The sequence below is a fragment of the Hyperolius riggenbachi genome, chromosome 4, assembly GCF_040937935.1.
Source record: "Hyperolius riggenbachi isolate aHypRig1 chromosome 4, aHypRig1.pri, whole genome shotgun sequence".
Lineage (NCBI taxonomy): Eukaryota > Metazoa > Chordata > Amphibia > Anura > Hyperoliidae > Hyperolius > Hyperolius riggenbachi.
The window spans coordinates 412,357,810-412,371,659 of NC_090649.1; the positions used below are offsets into that span (position 1 = coordinate 412,357,810).

At 43.0% G+C, this 13,850-nt stretch overlaps 1 protein-coding gene across 3 annotated transcripts in view; it reads right to left on the reverse strand.

Moving 5' to 3' along the window:
• The window catches only part of VPS54 (VPS54 subunit of GARP complex), a 128,834-nt gene that overhangs the window by 98,199 nt on the left and 16,785 nt on the right, over positions 1 to 13,850 (reverse strand). For 2 of the 3 annotated variants that reach the window (XM_068232363.1, XM_068232365.1), the window contains exon 2: positions 7,535 to 7,688. The exons of the other annotated variant lie outside the window; for it this stretch is intronic. The gene's annotated coding sequence lies outside the window, so the exon portion shown is untranslated. The remainder of the gene's footprint in view (positions 1 to 7,534; positions 7,689 to 13,850) is intronic. 3 annotated transcript variants of the gene reach the window in all.

Below are 13,850 nucleotides of genomic sequence, written 5' to 3' on the forward strand. Positions count from 1 at the left end.
AATCTCCTGAAATGTAACCGGTTTGTAAGTAGGGGAATGCTTGTACATTTAATTCTACCTAGTGTCTTCCCTGAGGAATATCTGCCTGCTTAAAGGTAAAAGGGAAATATCAAAAGATGAATACATGGGACATTTAACTAGGTCACATGACAATCACTTTACAGTATGAGATAAATGAAAACACAACCACACACGTGAAATGTCTCGTGACTCACCGGCTGTGTCACTATCACCACAAACCCGTTCCAAGCCACTGATATCATCATTCAAACATTAACCAGTTGTTTACACCTCATCATAATTCTTTTGTGTACCTAAAAAGTTTTCTCCAATGAGCTGCAAGCAGAGTAGCCACACTCCTAGAGCAGAACCAAGTTTTTGGTGAGGTAAACTGAAAGGGAACCACAATGCCCTTCACTAAGTACGATATCCAGTGATCTGCAAACTTGGCTCTCCAGCTCTTAAGGAACTACAAGTACCACAATGCATTGCAGGAGTCTGACAGCCACAGTCATGATTCAAAAAAGGCAAATGCATTGTGGGACTTGTAGTTCCTTAACAGCTGGAGAGCCAAGTTTGCAGATCACAGCTTATAATATAGATGACATTCGCTTGTTCGCTCGAACCCGATAGTTCCTCTGTGCCATTCAAGCCACATACAGAGACAAGATGATGTTTTTGGGTGAAAATCTAGCGCATGTACAGCTGTCCCTAAACCTCCAGCCCTCCAGATGAATAATGACGACATGAACAACAAGTATTATTAGGCACTTTTCCCCCTTAACCTCCCTAGGGGTATGATTATTTCCGGATTTAGGGTCTAAAATTTGTGCAATCTTTTAGATGCTTAAAACATGAAAGAAAAAACATACTGCAGAGAAATCTGCAGCACCTCCTGCATATAACTCATTCAGGATTACCGCTCTGAGCTGTGGATTTCCATCCCCAGCCTGATTTGGGGCTTACCGCTAAGGTGGTTAATAGAACAGACAAGGTTTCTGAGTTATAACTAAGAAGCAAGTTTCTAAAGCAGTCATTCCTTAAACTTTCACCTAAAATGATAACCAGCAATCATTCTGGGTACCAGTAACAAACTGAGCCTCTGTGTTGGCCTTTACACAATGATCTTGATTGTAGTGATCACAGCAGTTGCTGAAAGGGCCAAAATGACTAATAAACCTCGCCAAAATTCCTATACACTAATAAACCTCCCACTTCTCCCTATTGCAGCTAAAAGCACAAAGAGTTGTTGGCTGATGCAACAACTGGGCAGAGTGCCCCAAAAAATGCCCCTAGGGCAGCTTAGATGCGGTCATATGATATACAACTAAACTTTTTCCCCGCCTAAGATTGCTCTAATTTATTGGAAATATTTTTCGGTTTTGTGGTAAGCTAAGTACACATAAAGGATTACTGTTGTCCACAATCGTAAGGGGGACAATTAACCCGCTATCTCTCAGCAGCCCATGCACAATGGGGACTGCACGCAGGTGTTCACACACAGGATACGTTGGTTGGATGAGACAGTCAATATTAGCAGAACATTTGCTAAATGAACCTCTGGTCCTCTGGCATGGAGTCCTTCCAACGGAGGCCTGAGACGGCATCACAAACAGGGCTCGTGTTCCCATAAGAGCAAACTGAGCAAAAGCTCCTTGGAGGTCCTCATATCAGGGACTGCAGAGGTCACAACCCCATTGCAGTCAGCACAGTAGTAAAATATAAGTGGCCGCACGTTCATATTTGCCCTGGGTCCCATTTTACATCTCTGATCACATAGCCATCTTAACCAGTAAGTGATGAAATGAAAAACTGCCTTCACCTCTGTATCCGCTAAAACAGAGTAAAGCTACTGTACATACCCACTGCAAGACAACATTGGTGGAAAGGGACAATAAACAATGGTTTATCTACCAGTATATCCCCTATGTTATTTAAACCACAGCACAAGACTACTATGGGCAGCACTACTGCCCATAGAGGCAAACATAGTAAAATAAAAATATATATTTTTAATAACATTTTAAAAAAATGATATGTATGTTTGCAGACAGCTTGCAAGCGATCCACAAAAATGCATACAACATAAAGGCACACATACAAAAAAATTACCACTTTTGGTACAAAAATCTGGCAGAAATTGAACGTCAGGGAGGTTAAAGATCTGTACACATTACAGACGATGACCGATCATCTGCCAACGTTATCCGTCAAGTCGATTTTTCAAAATGCCCGAGAACCATCATTGGTCCAGGTAGAAGGAAAGTCCGCTCGACCAAAATGGCACTAAAGTCCAATCTTTATTGGCAAATCGTTCTGGACAGAGACATATCAGCTCACGCGTATCGGAGCACTAAGGCTCCCTGCACACTGCAAATCCGTTTTCCGATTCAGTTTACGATTTTGATTCCGATTCCGATTTTTAATTCCGATTTTCCCTGAATACATTCAACAGAAAAATGGATAAAAAGATGCAGCATGCAGTAAAGATTAAAAATCTGAATCGGATGTAAAAACCGATTAAAAAGCTGAATCGAAATCGCTTGCAGTGTGCAGGGAGCCTAAGGAGTGAGTTTGTGCTCTGATTTGGTTGAGCAAACTTTCCTTCTACCTGTGTCGTTTGGTTTGGCTACGCCTGGTCCTGCTCCCACTTCGGCATGGTGGTGTGGTGAGTGGTGTTTCCTTCTCAAAAAGTCACCATCATTGGTCGCTCACTGAAGCCATCATTTTTTTTTTCTGTTCTTTGTTTTTTTTCCGACTCAGCTTTGACATGCTACCCAACTTAGATCAAACTGGCTTCATAGATGCCCTCTTGTGTTGGGAAATATTTGCATCATAGTCAAAAAAAAAGAAGAAGAGAAAAGCTCTTCAATACGTAACAAATTTAGCCATTACACAATACAAGAATAACTAACCTACCCTTTCTCATTCAAACCCTCATTCACACTCCCATCCATCCATATTCCCCGAGCTACTTCTCTAGAGCTCCTTCATATTTCGTGCAGCGGTGAACGTCGCTATGCCCAGCCCCGTCGCTCGCCAGTGATTACAGATTCCATTGCGTCTATTCCATACTCCGAAGCCCGTTACCGCATCCGGCGCCACATTAAACATGATTGAAAAATGAAGGATTGTTGATGTCTACCTTATCCTCAATATCGGCGAACTCCGCCCCTGCATCCAAGCGCCGGTGGTCCGCTCCATTATGAAGGAGCCCTTAAGCATCATCCTTCCTCCTCCCTTCTTTTATTAATAATAATAGCCCATCTTTCCTTAATTTGTTGTAACTCTCTCTCTCTCTCTCTCTCTCTCTCTCTCTCTAGTATCTATGCTTTCCTCGGCTTCCAAGAAACTATACACCTCCCATGCCCATTCTGTAATTGATGGTAAGTTAGGTGTTTTCCAATTTTTTACTATCATCATCTTTGCTACCAGTATGCCATACTTAATTAAGCTTATGTAGTTCACTTTTTTCCCTACCGTTGGAAAGCCCAAGCAATGCAATAAAAGGATCTATCCTATAATTGTTATCAACTTCTCTTATATAGAAGAGTTCATTCTTCTTCCAGAAGGTCTCAACCACTTTACACTTCCACCACATGTGGATATAGGTGCCTTCCTCCTTCTGGCATTTCCAACAAATTCTAGATATACAAGGAGGGCCCCTCTTGATTTTGGTAGGGTAGAATTACCATCTTGAAATTACTTTATATTGCATTACTTGGTATTGGCTGCTTTGAATGCTCCAAATATTGTTAAAAACCTCCTGACATGAACTTAGACCCGGTAAAGAACCCAGGTCAGCTTCCCATTTCTTGCAAAAACTTGGATTGCTTATATGAATAGTATCTTCCAGAAAGAGATACATTTTTTGAGAGCAACTTAGGCACCCTGCTAGGTTGTAGAATTAGCTTTTCTAGTAAATTCAATTTTCATCTGATTTTCCCTTTTTGGAATTTAATGTGTTAATACAACTTTGTAATTGAAACCTGCCCCAATCTGTAAAACTACAAAATATTTGTTTTTGTTGAGTATCTATCAAACGAGAATCTACATTCAGTTCATTGGCCCACAACCAATTTTTGGACTGTAGTGGGGTGAAATCTGGATTGTTATATAGTGAGGTTATAGGGGAATAGCCTGACTTCTGCAAGGAGTCTAGGACTCCGTATAATGATCTAATAGCTGGGTAGGCAAGTGGGTGAGCAATTGAATGGCAGAGACTTTGTATGTTTACCATATGCCATGAAAACACCATATGTGGATCTAAATAACTCAGCTCAATGGATGGCCACATTTTTGCCAGGTCGTTTAAACTTTCCTTATACCTGTGTCGTTTGGTTTGGCTACGCCAGGTCCTGTTCCCACTTTTTTTATACGTACGTACATACATGCATGTATGTATGTATGTATGTAAAAAGATTTTTGTTCTGGTTTTATATTTTGATTTGGATTTTTATGAAGATCATTGTTGATTATTTTGATTATTGTGGTTATTACATGTGGATATTTTTTGCTTTTATGTTTCAGTTGCTCCTACCTGTATGTTTTTTGCCTGAGAAAGCGGCCTTGGGACCCGTGAAACGTGTTGCAAACTGTTTTTTGGAGTGATAGTTAAATTTAATGTTACTTATACCATACAAAGTGGTTGTGTTGATTGTTGGGTAGGTAAGCCCACCCTTGCCACCCACATTTTACCTGATTTTAATTTGGTACTACTTTTATTCTGCTGGCACCTCTGTATGCTTTTGCAGTATCTAGGGACTAGCCTTGAGATGCTAGGCTAGCTTTAGACGTTTGCCAGCCTAACATCTTCAACCTTTAAGGTGGCCATACATCAGGCAACTTGGCGGCCGATCGACCATCCTATTTTATTATTATAATCGGAATCAGATAAAAATCAGTGCCGCCAAGTGCATGCCCGATCGACGATGTGACCAATTTCGGGCCGAAATTTGTCGCATTAATCGGTTGGACATGCTGCAAGATGTAGGGCCGACTTGCTCGATCGGGTGCACGGTTGTGTAACGATGATTGATATCGGTACAAACGATGAAACCTCTGGCGCTGTTCCCACAATGTAAGTGTGCATAACCTGTCCTGTGTCACGGTGCCTGTCCATCTTCCGCCGCTCTTCTATTAGCTGCATACACGCTGCTAGCACGTGATGTCACACATGTGCCAGCAGTGTGTATGCAGCTAATAGGAGAGCGGCGGAAGACAGACAGGCACCACCACAAATGACAGGTAATGTATAAACGCACACTTACAGCACATTTACACATTATGGGAGGCGAGGCGGCGGATGCAGCAGGCTTGGACCGATTCCCAAGAGATTTCATGTTGAAATCGGCCTGCAGTGTATGGGCAGCCGACAGAGCTCTCTCTAATCAGATTCAATTCAATTAGAGAGAGATTTGTCTGTTGCTCGAATTTGCCCATCATCGCTAGATGTATGGCTACCTTAAGCTCACTGCAATAGTTGCTGGGCCATGTCTTGCATTTCCATGGCAGTTACCTGTTCACAGTCACTTGCACTCACCGTACTGCTTACCAGAAATGTGTTAATTTGTCTCACTTTTTTCCCATCCCTTCCTCGTTACATAGACTAGTTTGTTTGTTTTTCACCCCAAATCCTCCTTTACAGCCCACAGACATTGGAGGATGGGGTGATGGGGCTATATACATGTTTAATGGCACTCTTCCAGCTGACAAAGTGAATTCAGGAATTTTGAGTACACTGTGTTCTCTTCCTCAGGCATAATGTTCTACCAATAAATGAAAAACCACAAACTTGCATACAGAAACATCTACAATGCACAGCAAACCGTCTGGAGGCATTCATTAAACAGACAAAGAGAAACTGAGAAAAGGGCACAAGCTCAGCACAGTAGGATTAAATGGTTTTGAAGCTAGTCCCGCAATATTCAGTGCATAAGCAACTGATCATGCATGTACCGCTATGTCGATTAGATCTGCATGTGAATTGCACAACTTCTGTATAAAATCTTGCACTTTAGAATGACTGATGTACAACAAAATTTGACCTCACCTGAGAACACATATCTGAAGTAACACAGTGCTGGTGTGAGAGAGGCACTATTAGTGAGAGGCCACAGCTCTGTCCGCAGATAACAACTGCGCTTTGCCATGGACAATTTTTTCACATCCTTTGTGCGTTTTGGCACACACATCGACCATTACAGACTGCATGCCCCTGCTACCAATCTATGGGAATCGTACATGCATTGCGATTTCATATGGCGGGGTATCAGCTTTTTTTTGTTCCTTTTTTTTTTTACGCAAAAGAATCGCGGACGGAAAATGAACGAACGCGCGTGTCGCCATCAAAAAGCATTAAATGCAATTTTAAATTGTGCAAAACTGCATACGCATTTCAACAAATCCTTAAGGTGTCCACTAACGATCTAGTGAAAAAAAACGTTTGATCGATCAGAAATTCTGATCAGAAGTGAAATCGTTCACTACACCATCAACGAACCAATCTTTGCTCCCTGTCTATCACAACCAACAGGAAAATCCAAATTTTGTTCAGACGAAAATTCAATCAGACGATTGTTTTTATAATCGTTGTTAATCAATTGTGCCCATCCACATAGATTATTTACAACCAATCCGATCAGAATTTCTGATCGCTCAAACGATTTTTCGCTAGAAATTGGACTATTAGTGGCCACCTTTACAATTTACCCAATACTGTTACTTGTTTTTATGAATGCGTACTGTTACTGGCTGTAACAGTCATCATTCAATTCTGCGTAATATGTTGGCGCTTTATAAATACAATAAATAATAATAATAATAATTCAAGTACAAGATAACTACCCAGGTGAAGATGGATTGGGGATCAGCGGTGACCAGTGATTGTGCCCTGATCCATCTTCACTACCACTGTAACAATGGTGCAAAATATAGTTTAAACAAATGTTTAAATGATCACAGTAAAATTACCATGGCGGGCAATGGGGATCTGAGCAATCGGTCACTTAATGACGTTGCTAAGCATTGTCTAACTAATTTTCGTCAAACAATGTTACACGATATTGTGAAAATCATAATTCGACCCTATGATCCCTTGCACTAATCATTGCTGCCAGGGGGGGGGGATGCATCGGGGCGTCTGTGATCCCTTGGGCCAATCACTGCAGCCACAGGAGTCATGGGATCACATGACCCCTTTGACCAAGGCTGCTGCAATAGAGGCATCACATGCACGCGCGGGCACGATCGTTACAAAAAGTCATTTATTATGCATTTTTATGCTTTTTTTTTGTATGCCTTCTTAGAGAATGATCACTATTACTGGCTGTAACAGCAATTATTCTCACTACACAGGCAAGGATTGGCTCAGGGAACACATGTCCCCCCTTCAATCAATCGTTCCTGGGGACCAATCGGGAACAAGCTTGTGCGCACGTGGCACTCGGCTCGGAATATCACGTGCAGCACTCGGCTCAGCGCACAGACATGACTCTCACGTCTATAGCAGTTATTCTGGAATATCTCATCATACCTCTGCTGAAGGTTGCTGTGTAGTATCCTCACTGGTCCATGCTTCCACTTGGGCATTGGCAAGGTTGAGAGGGATCAGGTTTTCATCCACAAATCAGGAAACCCAAACTTCAATTTCACTTAGTGACTTAGAATTTTATGGAGCAAACCCTTCCCTGCAAAATACAAAAGCAAACACAGCTTCTCAGTCTCTGTACATAGGAATGGGTTTTGCACACTGTCCGAGTCCCTTTAGAAAACTTGTTCTTCCTAAACTAGGCACAAAGAAAGCACCTGGGAACTTTTTCCCAGGATCTCTCCCATAAGATAAGCGGGATGTACAGTTGTGTCTGCTTTTTTATTTCTTTTTATCTCAACCTGGCTTAAAAAAAAGCATTGTATTTTGCTGTACTGGAGACGGTTAACGTACAAATGGATAGCAAGTCTGTTTGCATGTTCAAACAACCACAACTGAAGCTGTATTACAAAAGAAACTCCTCAAACTGAGAAACAATGACAGAAGTAATTGCTGGGATGCACAGCCAGCTTCCTTTGTTGATGTAAAATCCGAGTGATCAGCCATGCAGGCTCAGGGCCCTTTCACACCGCACCCCACTCTCAGGCAATGAAAGTCTATGGAGACTTTCATACTTCCACGGTACGGTACAGCACTTCGAAAGTCAAGTTTTTGCCGCATCCCTGACGCAGTTCCAAAACTACTTTAGTGCTGTGGCGCCAGGCAGCAATCTGCGTTGGTCTGGAAGTCATGTTAGTCTATGGCGACGCGTGGAGTTTGAAAAGATGACCAACGCAATAGCGCGGTGTTCCCTGAAGGCTTGTTTTTGACGGTGCGATGTGGTGCGATGTGGTGCGTTGGGTGTGACGCATCACCAACGCTGGTTTCTAGTGTGAAACTAGCCACAATCTAATCCCCTTCGGGGCATGCAGAAGCTTTATAGCTGCACATGTCTAGATGGTAAGTGAGATGCTATGAAATCCTCCTAGTACACACATGTTCTGTTACCGACAGAAGCATCAGGCTCCCATTAGATTGCAAAAGACCAATGAAAACCCTCCCTGAGCACCAGGGAGTGCTCTCATTGGTCCACCAATACCTGGGGATAGAGGATTCCCATTGGTCTGTTGCAATCCAATGGGAGTCAGAGGTTCTGCCAGGGCTCTAATCTGTATACCGCCATTTGACCAGTGCAGTGAAGACGAGCAGTGGAAGGATCCGAGATGACTGAAAACAAGGCAGGTAAAGGTGGAATGTAAGGGGAAAACGGTCTACGGTAGTGAGAACAAACACTGTCTATTTCCATAGGCAGTCACCGATTCAGTTGACATATGCAATGTCTGTGGTGTCTGGTAAAATCGCGCAGGATGAGATTGTGTGTTCCCATTCATCAAATGGATTCGGTCAAAATGGGATGTGTCAACAGATCCTATACCTAGCCTAGGATCTGATTATACATCAGTTACTGCGTTCTGTGAAGCTGGCAAAATGTGTCCATTTTAACAGCAAGGGCTTGATTCACTAACGCGTGATAACTGCTATCACAGCAGTTATCACGCGATCTGCGCACGTGGTGCTTTGCGTGCATAAAACATTACTCCACGTGATAAACAAAAGTTTGAGCATGATCACGCTCTTGTTTCACGCAAACCTTTGTTTATCGTGCAGAGTAGTTTGGCAGATCGCGTGATAACTGCTGTGATAGCAGTTATTACGCGTTAGTGAATTAAGCCCCAAGTGTGAACCGGCCCTAAGGTCCTGTTCACAGTGCTCAATTGCGCTACAGAGTAACTCTGCATGCAAACTCACTGTCCATACAATTCTATGGGCCTGTTCACAGTAACGGATCCCGTTACTCTAACTCGCTGCATGCAGGCTTTGCATTAAAGTCTATGTCCGCTCTTCATTGCAGTTCACACACATTTTAACAAGTATGATATCCAACTGACTACTGTGAACCTATCCTAAGGGCTGGTTCATACAGACTATTTGCTGGCAAACGTAGCATTTTAAAAGTAACGTACTGCCCTCCCATGCAAGTGAATGGGAGCGTTTAGTACAAGCTTTTGCAGGCTTTCATGAATGCCTGGCAGTTGATCCCAGTGTCTCGTCTCTTCTCAAAAGCCACATGCAGCTTCTAGAAGTCATTTGAAAGCCAGTAAAAGTCACTGAAAGCCAATAAAAACCCAGCCTTTCCCTATACTTCCTGCAAAAGCCACCAAAAGCCCAGAATACGCAACGCTCTCCTGAAAGCCATTAAAAGCTAAGCTGTTACACACTGGTATTCTTTAAAAAAAAACAAAAAAACACAGCGTTTGAACGAGACACTGAGTCGAAGCCCACGCGAGCCAGCCCTAAATCTGGCGTATATGCAAATTTAATGTACATTGTAACCAGCTTTGAACGAAGTAGGGATGGTCATTGAGATGCAAATAATTCTGAGCTGATGAAAATTGTATGCAAATAGAGCTTGTAAATGGACAAGTCAAATGACTATGGTAAAGCTGGCCTTGGACCTTATTTGCCAACCGATCCCTGTTCAATTGGACCATGACTGATTTGTACCCTACATGACAAACTCAATTTCAAAAAATTTCAGTGAAAATCTATTGCGCATCGATTGAACCACAAGTGATGTACTGCTTTGTGCCCTGCAACGCTATGGGCCATCAATCCCCCCTCTATCAGATTTACTGGAGCTATGGATAACTGGTAGATTGGATCTAAGTGATCGAATCGATCAGAGATCGATCAGTGATTAAATAAAAATCAATGTGTGTATGGCCAGCCTCAGGATTGGACCGCAAGCCTCAGAGAGGCAGTTAAAGTGACCATACACTACACATCTATTTGCAGACATACAATTTAGCATCCAGGAGAATTGGGCGCAGGGTAAAGCAGAAAAACGGTTGACCCTGCGCTTGCACAAGTCCCGACAGTGCCAATTACTATTCCCCCTCCAGGTCGCCATGGATAGTGGGGAATGATGTTATTCAGCTGCCAGCTATTGCTGGTGGCCAAATAACAGTGTATTTATAGTAATTTATATTATAGGTTTATTATTATTAATTTGTGTTCCATCTTTTGACGGTGCAAAGTCACTCACTGAGCGCCGCTATAGCCGTAATACCCATTACAGCCTATGGCGGCGCCCAAGTCTCCAGCGGTGTAAAAACAGCGCTCCATCTATTTTTGACTGAAATCGATTTATCCAGTCAATCACACCTGACTGAAGATCTCGCTAGATCGGCAGTGCGTCGGGAGCATGTCACTAGCCTAGTGGTGTTTGAGTCTGGGCCTTAGCTACTCTTACCTTTCCACTGACATTTCCTTACATGTTTACTCTCCAACACTGGGAGCTTCTCTGTCTCTTCACTCATGGGGAGCTGTGTGTCATATGACAAACACTAGAGGCCAAATAGCAGAGGCCTTTAGAGGTCGTGTAAGGTACGTGCTATAGCACCTCTAGCGTTAAAGTCACAGGCTACCCAGGAGTGTATACACAGGGAGAAGCCCCCTGGCTGTAGAGAGATGATCAAGGAGGAAATGCCGGTGGACAGGTGAGGGTAGGTCCACTGCCTCTACCCTCTGCACAACACGGCATGGGTCGGGGGGAGCATAGATAGGGAGACCCAGACTCGGGCACTGCTGAAATCTATTGAAAATCATGGTACAGAGAGTGGCGGGATTCCAGCAGATCGGAGAATAATCTGAGATGAATGAATCTATCTGTTGGTCACATTGGCCAGTGATTGGCCATGACTATGTACTCTATACAGGGCTGCAAAAGATGTCAGCGATTTAGAACTACATCATACAGATAATAATAACACTCGTCTCCAGGAATTAATAGTTTGACACACATACTTCTCAGTAATGCAATTGAAATAAGGCCCAGATGTATGTATCATATAGTGCCAGGGGTGTAACTACAGGGGAGCAGCCCCTGGGACCGCAGGGGGCCCCAGAGCTGTAAGGGGGCCCCAGCTACTACGTTTTTCCCTCTGATAAAGCGGTCCCACCCTTCAGATCAGGTGTTTGTGTGGCTACACTTGTTAAGAGTGTGCAGATTATGATGGCCACACTTGTTTTATGACCCATGCAGGATGGGCCCCCTACATGTGAGAGTCATCGGGGAAGGCAAGGGAAAGGGTGTGGACACTGGGAGACGGCACCAAAGTTTTGCCGGAGGGCCTAGGATTAGTAGTTCCGCCCTTGTATAGTGCCTATCTTAGCTATACCTATGGGTGATGAAAGAAGCAACACACTAAGTAAGGTAATCGTTTATACTGATGCACTGACTACAGCTGTCAGAATCAGCAGACTAGCTTTCTTGAAACACCGCAGGCATGCAAGGTATCTTTACCTTGCTGGTAACACCGGAGCAATGTCAAGACTTTCAAGTGCTCAAGTAATACAAACACATCAAGCAGCCACAGAAGGAAACCTGTAACTCCTCCACAGGCTGAGCAAACAAGTCATAAAACTGCACAGCTAACTACATTCAGCTGACGTGTCACTGGCTGCAGACACACATAATACTGTCAGGATGGCATGGATCTCACAGACACTTGTCTCTAATCATTGTGCTGTAGTGTTATGGAACTAATATCTCGGGGTTGGTGTTAGGCATTGAGTGGGGGGTTAGTATTAGGCACTAGGAGGCAATGTTAAGATTAGGCTGGATAGTGTAATGGTAAAGGGCTCTGCCTCTGACACAGGCGACCTGGGTTCGAATCACAGCTCTTCCTGTTCAGTATGCAAGCGCCTATTTAGTAAGGAGTCCTTGGGCAAGCCTCCCTAACACTGCTACAGCCTATATAGCGCACCCTAGTGGCTGCAGCTCAAGTGCTTTGAGTCTGCCAGGAGAAAAGCGAAATATAAATGTTATTTGTCTTGCCTAGGCATTAGGTAGGGGTTAGTGTAAAGGTGGCCACTAAGGATACACTCTTTTTCATCCAATTTTACCAAATCTATGTAGTATAAGGGTAAATTGAGTGAATATATTGAATGGATAATTTAGGCCAGTGGTGCCCAACTCCAGTCCTCGAGGGCCATATCCATGCCAGTGTTTAGGATGGATTGAGAAAGGGAGAATGTGCTCCTACTTGATGAACCACCTTTTCTGATTCAGTCCCATCAATTCATTTGAGCTGTTTCAAAAATGAGTGAGGACTCCGGCCCTCGAGTACTGGAGTTGGGCACCACTGATTTAAGCAGTTACCTTATATTACACAGATATGGTAAAATTGGATGAAAAAGATTGTATCGTTAGTGGCCACCTTTAGGCATTAGGTGGGGGTTAGTGTTAGGCACTAGGAGGGGTGGAGTCAAGTGAGGATGGGTTGGCGAGTAATTGCATAGTAAAATATCAGTAATGTAAATTACCAATATTTTTGCTATTAGCACCCACCTTATGTGGTGGTGTCGAAACACGTATGCCTGTGTTAATAATGTAAAAGTCTTATATCAATATGAGCAATGAACAGCAGCAGTTGCCAGGTAATAAAGAGTGAAATAACTTCTATTATAGCATCATTCGGAAAAAGTCCCCGCAGTCAGCTATGTATTGTCAGAGCATCACTGTTGTGTCTAGGGAAGAACAGATCACAAAGCCAATGCAAAATGAAGTAAATCCAGTGTGAATGTGGATTCTGACTGCTCGTTCTGAGCAACTGCCCCACTCTTGCACCAGCTCTGCACATACCGTATATATTCTTTGTGCTAATTTTGAGAGCAGTCAGCTCTGTTGAAGTCAGTTTCATAGTAGAAGCCGTTTAGAAACCAATGCCTGCATGATGAAAGCAGATGTACAGATTGAGGATAATTCTCACCTGACAACCCATCATGATCATTTTGGGTGACAGTTTACAGCAGCAAGTATTGAGAGGGGAGCAGGAAATGCCCAGGAGGACTAACAGCAGCATTCAGTCAAGGATATTCCAACTAGTGTGTAAAGGAATATCTTATAATGATCGACTGGTGTCCAATGATACCATAATTATACATAACATATATTCCTGGCTAGGAAAAGCTTTTAAATAGCGATTGTTCACATGCACCTTGTCAACGATCAAATGCAAAATATTAAAAAGGAAAGGATTGACTCTTGGGTGCATGTGAAAAAGTAAAAAAAACTTTATTATAATATAATAGACATACAATACAGTAGTAATGTTGCTAAAAATTCTGACAAATTTTGGTAGCAAAACCAGGTAATCTGAGATTAGATGAATGACCAGGTTGGACCCAGTATAGAGAGACAATGGTTTATGGGGCTGCAGTCCCCTACACCTCAAGTCCAAGAGCTGACCCAAGAAAA